Source organism: Falco biarmicus, chromosome Z (genome assembly GCF_023638135.1).
Source record: "Falco biarmicus isolate bFalBia1 chromosome Z, bFalBia1.pri, whole genome shotgun sequence".
Taxonomy (NCBI): Eukaryota; Metazoa; Chordata; class Aves; order Falconiformes; family Falconidae; genus Falco; species Falco biarmicus.
This window is the reverse complement of record NC_079311.1, coordinates 71,093,769-71,101,492: the sequence shown is the minus strand read 5'-3', so window position 1 is coordinate 71,101,492 and position 7,724 is coordinate 71,093,769.

Below are 7,724 nucleotides of genomic sequence, written 5' to 3'. Positions count from 1 at the left end.
AAACCACTACTTCCAAAGCACAGTCCTTCCCACGGACATCTAAAGCTGACAGAAAGTATCTGCCATAAAACCCCCCAATCTTACCATTAAAAAAATCTTGCATGCAAAAAGCCGAAAGTCTTTCTTTTGCCATCTGACCTTAGAAATGCTCTGTTGACTCAAATCTCAAGTAATTCTTTGAATACAAACCTTGTATTCAGGTATCAACAGTCACAGTCCACCAAATTATTCATCTTCACTGCCCTGCATTACCTGCTCTGTGTTCTGCCCCTGGGCTGTCCCTTAGTGCCCCCTGCCATGTCACAGGCCCTTCCCTGCCCCTTTTGATGCAAAGCTCACTCACACAGGTGGCTCAGATTAAGCAGTTTTTGGATTAGGCTTGTTTTCCCCTGCAAGCTGTGCAGTTTTTGCTGATGTTGGTGTTCCTGTGTTTGTCTGGGTTCAGTGGCAGGAATTTGGTGGGAATTGAAAGAAGTGCCACAGAACAAAATGCTTCAGAGATACTAAATGGGAACACCAGGCCTTTGCTAAACCTTCTACAGGCACCAGAAAATCCACTTGAAAGCACAGAGTTCACCACAGTGATCAAGAGCCTGATGCATACAGGCACTGCTTCATGAATCACACCATGGGAGGACTCCTGGAGCTTGCCACAGCACTATCACCCACCACATCCCACAGCTTATAGCTCACCGAGGTCCACAGCTGATCACCAGCTGTAACTTATTAGGTGATTTAATGAGATAAGTTGCAGGTGATGTGCATGTAGCCATGATGGCTGAGTTTGGAGCAACCAACTCCTAGCCTGAGGAAAGTGGGATGTGGAGAGGACATGATGGCCATCTTGGTAAGGCAAATGAGCAAGCAGGCAGGCTGACAAGCAAGCTGTCTTTCTGGCTGTGAAGTTGCTAGAAGCTGTGTAATGAGGGGAAATCAGTAGAGGCTGGGGTGAGAGGGAGGATGGAGGAGCAAGGCAGGGCACAAGCAGTGCGAGTGGGGAAAGGAGCTCTGGCAGCCGGGGAGCATGGCCAGCCTTTCGCCTGCCCTCCTGATCCTGTGCCCCCTCAGCCCCCTCCCCTGTGCCCCTGGCAGTGGCTGTGCCTGTGCCCTGCCCTCCCCCACCGCCAGCTCCATGGGCCCCGGCCAGCTCTGGGCCTCGGGGCTGGGCCTCAGCCTGCCATGGAGGGAGCCAGCACCAGACAGAGAGTTTGGAAGTGGCTGTTTCAGCAGCTGCCCTCAGCAGCATCTGCACACCCAGGGAGAGAAGGGAGGGAGCCTGCACTGGGGGAAGGGGAGGTGGGGTGGGAAGGGAGGGAGGAAACCGTTTCCTCGAGGAAGAAGTCACTTCGGTTTCCTCCCCACATGCCCTCAAGTAAATGGTTGGGCCGGGGATTATCCACCGGCCTGGCTTCCCCTTTGGCATGCCCCCCAGCTGCCGATACCAGGAGGAAGAGGAAGTGGAAAAGCAAGAGGAACAGACAGCTTTAGCAAAACACCTCGACTTCCCTTTCTCCTCAACAGGCCCTTCCCAGCCTCTGCCTGGGAGGCAAAAAAAATGTGTGAGAACATGTACACTCTTCACCAGGGTTTGTGCAAACCCTGCGGGAGGGAAAGAGGGATCTCTGGACGTCCCATGCTTCTGCACTCAAACTTAACAACCTCCTTTCCTGCTCTCTCATACGTTAAAACCCCATCAGCTCTTCAAATCTCATCTGCTTTTAGTGCAGAAAAGCAAATAGAAACATGTTTCCTTAAAAGCATCCCAGATCCAGGCAGTGGGAGATCAGACCTAAGTTTGTAGCTATCAGCCAAAACATAGTACAGGTTGCCAGGCTGCTTTTGCTTTAAAAATATGCTTGCTTAAAAAAATAAAATTAAATTAAAAACCAGATTTTTATGATCAATTTTGATAAGTCAAGCAATCCCTGATAAAGTTAAGACAAAAATGAGTTTTAATGTAATGTGATTGGTGTCTTTCAGTACTTTATGTGCTCTCAGGTAAGTACCTGTCCCAAGTAGGGCCAAATCTGGAAACATCTGAAACAGAGAAAATGAAGGTTCAAGTTAAATTCTTACTTGCCATGAACCTTTCACCATTCTGCTTCTGCATCCTTTCCTGTTGCTTCTGTGATAATTAGTACTACCATAACTGTAGCTAATAATTTTAGAGTCTCTTCTCATGGTCTTGGATTTAAACATTTTAGTTACCATACATGCGGTATTAAAAATATTTTTATATTCTAAAATATTCAGGTAGAAAGGCCAAGTTAAATAAAGTCAGTGCTTTAAGTTTAACTTGATTTATATGGTAGAAATTTTATCTATATTGCAATGAAACCTTGACTCACTTTGTCAAGTTAGTTTTCCCAGGGAGTCACACAGCTAAAGAGTGTGTGTTTTTGTCTGTGTATCATTAACAGCTTGCAGAAAAGAGATGATTCCTTTCTCATGCAAGTCCCATTGACTCACTGAAGAGCTGAGTAAAAAAGAAAACCTCTCTTATTTCTAGGCTGGAGCTCCTTTTCTTCTGCTCTTGTGCCAGGAATAACACAAGCACCCAACACGAACTACACTGTAGAGCTCACCAAATGCCATGTTTATGTGGGTGAGACACCATGTAACACTGATCTCTGATATCATCCTGTAATGTTTCTTTTTATTGTAGCTATTACGCTACTTTGCACTGGGAAGTATTTACAAAAAATCTCTATTACCTCCTGGATCTTTTAATGGCAAACTTCTCAAGAGATCCGAAATGCACACAACAGAAACCAATCTTTACAAGGCTTCACAATTTCGAGAACAGTTAATCCAGCATTGGATATTTTTCTCTGTCTCTCATGAAGTTTTTTCAGTTTCTTGTCCTTTTCATTGAGATTTTTGTTGGTTTGCGTTTTTGGGGTTGTTTTTTTTGTTTGTTTGTTTGGGTTTTTTTAATACTGATTCTAGTAGATCCAGCTGATTTACAAAGGCCAGAAATGGAGAGGTGCTAAGTGCTTTCATGGATTTTGTCCTTTAGTAGTACTTAATGCCCTCCTGTATAGATTCTGCGCTCTGAAAGTTCATGAGCAATGCAGACCCATACCCAGCAGTTGATGAAAACTGATACATACTATTAGCAGTTTGTGAACTACTTAAAAAAGAGATGTAGTTCTAAGGATTGGACCAGGTGATCTTTCAAGGCCCCTTCCAACCTAGGCTGTTCTATGATTCTGTGATAGCAGTGGTAGCAAAACTCTCAATTTTGCTTGCAGTTGGTTCTGCAGCATTGAAACGCTACCTCCTCTGCACCTGAACTGCAGGATATAGTGCTTCTGTGCAAATAATTAGTGTCCTTATCATGTGGCTGAAGAGAGCCTTCACACAGGCAGTTACTGTGGATCAGCTGATACACTATAACTTGCCAGATTCTACAGCTGGACCACCAGCTCCCTGTTTCCCAGTCTGTTTCATGAGTTCAGTCACTGCAGAGACCCCAAGCAGTGGCTGAGAGTGCAGGGTTAAGGTCAAAGCAGAGTGAAGCAGGATCTGCGACAGCATGCGATTAGGGCTCTTTTCTATAGAGCTAAAGCTGTATTGTAAGGGGGCAGGTAACATACTGGGATGCCAGTTTGTGTGTACTATCAGGTAGGAGCATGAGGATGGGTCTGGATTGTGGAAGAGTGGAAAGGAAGACAAGAACACATTTCATGTCCACGTAACTGCCACTGTGTAAATAGTTTAGGAATCCACTGTGTAGGCCTGGCATGCATTCTTTCTTGCTGCAGACCCGTTCTACTTATTTATAAATCATCACTCATCCGTTTGCCACACATCCTATGCACTGTTTCTGCAACTCCTCCTGTAAGTCAACAGTTTAACCACATCAGTGGAAAATTCACAATAGAAAAAAAATTAACCTGTGCTGTCATGGTGTTCAGTTGCCTCGACTAGTTGTACTATCTGAGGAAGTAATATGTTCTAAGTGTTTATGTGGGGCATGGGACACCTAATAATTACACTGTTAATCTGTTTCCCCAAGAGCCTAGAGGACTATGCAATGACCTCTGCTATTTTTCACTGCAGTTTGTAAAGGTGCCTCATGCACTTCCCCTCAAGCTTGCTGCTATGGAAGTTGCAGACTGTTCTGTAACATGTGTCACAGAAAATACAGATTTAAAATATACAAGGAAAGGAAAGAAAATGAGAGAAAAGGAAAGGGACTAGGGCATGGGAGGAGAGGTGTTTGTCAGTCCAGATCATTTGATTGCTTGAGGTTACAAGGCAGAGCATTTGTACCAGCAGTACAAAGAAACACGGGATTAGAGCAATTGCATGAGATGTGTGTTTGGGTGAGGAGTATCTAAACTACTCTTGCAGTGGAGAAGGAAGGTAGGAACACATGCTTCAAATGTAGTTGTAGGACAGCTTGGTTGGTTGGACAGGAACAAGTGAAACACAAACAGGACAATTTCTGTGCTGCACATGGGCAGAATCCTTCTTGTTCCCATCTCCCAGCCAGTGCTGTACTGCAAGGTCTTCCATAACAGCCTTTTGTTCCTTTTTATACTTTTCTTCCTCGACCATCTGACCCATCACAGAACTGGTCAGCCCTCAGAATTGCTTTCATGTAAGCGATCTCACATTCTCTAGTGTGAATTTTCTTGTGTGAGCAACACATTTTCAAGGTTTGTCAGACATGAAATCAGGCACCTGGAAAAATGTTCAATATAGAATGTTAAAGTTTAACTAAAAATAAGTGCAGCCCTTTATATGATTTCTGAATTTAGTACAATTCCTGACATCAGTAACAAAGACAATGATGTGGCCTAAATAACAACAACAAAGAGCATGCTCTCACAGCGTAAAGAGTACAAAGCACAAAATAACTTCAGAAATGTTCCCATGGAACTTTTAATCAGAGACAATGAAGTTTAAAAATGAAAACCCAGTTTAATTCAAACATCTTTAAAAAGAATGTTTCAACAAAAAAATTTCCTAAGCCCTTCAAGCATAGGATTTGTGTAATGCCTAACAGCCTTCCTATGACGCCGTCTTTTGGGCTTTTAAAAAATTTTGACTGTCAATGAATTCTGATCCCTGATCCTTAGCAGGTTGGTCACAAAGCCTGCTGGCTTTGAAGTGACGGGTTAACCTGTGATATAAACCCATGAACAAAAGAAATGGAAAGTCAGGTTAAGTAAGAATGCATTCCTTCCTGTCTCTGACAACCACAGCAGAAAACCAGGATCAATCTTCCACCTGCTGGTAGTCCTGTTGGTAAAGTCAGCTTAGGCAGAGAATGTTCACAAATCCCGTGCTCTGAAACCTTGCTGGTACACTCAGAGTTTCTTCTTTCAAAAAGAATACTTCTTCCTTCAAGCCCTCTATTCCGTTTTTTTTCTAAGACTCCCCTCTCTTCAGTTAACCATAATTTCCTCTTTTGATTCCATACTTGGAATGTGCTACCTGGGAAAGGAGAGAGAAGTGGTCCCTCTTCTATCATGCACCTGCCCTGCAGCCAGATGGGTCTCACCCTTCAGCTGCCGGGCAGACGGGAACCCTACCTCATGTGGGGCTTTGCACAATTATGGTGTTCGTGCCTTTTCTGTGGTGTCACTGCTGGGTGCTTGCACAACAGTGACCTCTGATGGAGCAGCCACTCCTTGTTACACAACTTAGCATCACAGCATGATCTATCTAGGCAGGGGCTGACCTCTGGAAGTCATCTTGTCCAGCTGTTTGCTTAGAGCAGGGCCAGCGTCCCCACATTGCTCAGAGCATTCTTCAGCTGGGTTTTGACTACATGCAAGGATAGAGAATCTTCAGCCCCTCTGGGCTGTCCTAGTGTTTGATTTCCCTCACTGTTAAAAATTAGGGGAAACCCCCCCATCTAATTGGGATTTTCCTTTTTTTTGCATCTTGTTTTCAATGTCTTTTTTTTCCAGTGACTGTCATTCTATCCCTGTGCATTACTGAGGGGAGTACAACATCCTCCTTAATGTCATTGGGGTCTCATTAACACATTGCAATAACATGGACCTCTCAAGTTGACAGCAAGATGCTATAGGATAACTAGGAGGCCAGAGTCTGGGATGTTCTGAGTGCAGTTTGGTCCTCTGTGTTAATCTAGAAGCATCACTGGATATTGTGTATGCACAGAGCACAGCTGTCAGTGAGTACTGTAGACAATCCACTACTGTTCCACTGCTTGACTAGTTTTACAATATTTTCCCTGGTGTCTCATACAGTGAGCAGAAAAACACTTTTTTTTATTTCATTGGAACAGATATTTATAATATTTTTTAAAGCAGCCTAAAGATCAGGAAAAAATTTTGTGTCTCTCAGTGTTTCTCTACTTCTTATGCTCCACTTGGCTTTGACAGAAAATTGTGCCTGGGTCACAAAGAAAATAGTATCCTGAACATTTTATTATCCTTAGCCTTGTGAGTTGCATTTTGCACAAATCAATTCAAAAATCTGCTGTGTTCCCAGTTATGCAAGACACCTGCACCTGCTAGTCTTCTATGGCTATCTGAAGTCCAGTGACTTCAGTCATTCAAAGAGAGCAACTCTGAGTTTTGAAAAGATTTAAACAAAAAAGTGAAACTGTTAATTGTTGCTTCTTTTCAAACTGCATTTGGCAACAGCAGAAGCCCTGTGTTTAACATACTTGCATATTTTCATACTGTTTCTAGACAAATCTTTTCGTGAAAGCAGCTGGACATTTGAATCATGCCAGAAGGGTAATTGTGTGTGTGCCTTGAAAATTTTAATGTAGGGTTTTGTAAATACAAAGTCTCCAGATATATATTTGGGTTCCTGAATGACTAGCTCAAGTTCAAGAATCACTGTGGCAAACAGAAATGAACAGCACAGTGAGTGGTAGTTTGGTAGAACTGTTTGCCCTATTCAGATCCCATATATCCGTATGTAAATCTAGAGTAGGTCAAGTGACTTGAAGAGAATTATTGGTGTAAACAAACATAGCAATTTTCCCTTTAATACTTGCTTCTACACAGTGGGATTCATTATTACAAATATAAATAGAATAAGAACTATCAGGTTTATATTTTAAATATAAAAATATGTTACCTTACATTAAAATTTTCAAGGCAAACACAATTACCCTTCTGGCATGATTCAAATGTCTAGCTGCGTTCACAAAAGGGTTTGTCTAGGAACAGCATGTAAATATGCAAGTATGTTGAACACATAACGAAAAGTATACAAGCTGCTCCAGGAGTTCTGAGCTATTTCCCAGAGCAAAGGTGGCCTGAAAAGATATTCAGGTGTCATACTTTTCAACATTCATCTGTAAAATCACTTATCTTGAAATTATTGATTTGGATTATTCATAAAATATCTCTAAAACCAGATGCATATATAGAGTATGAAATTTTAAAGAAACTGTCTTTAAGGAAACAAATTCTACAGATTAGTTAAAAAACCCCAACAACTATACTAGAGATTTACACATAAATGCACAAATCTTTTCTTTTTTTAAATTTTTTTTTTAGTTACAAATTATTTCTGAATCAAAATAAAATAGTGCAATCGCTTTCTGGAAATCTAATTAAAAATCTTGACCAGTTCCAATTTCTTGCTTTGTGTCACCTTGACACTTTACTGTGGAATTCCATTAGATGATACACAAATTCATTTGTCGGTTTAGCCTTGAAAGAAGCTGTTTTCTCTTCCTTAATTTTGAATGCCAGGATCAGTAAAGCACATAGAAATCAGTT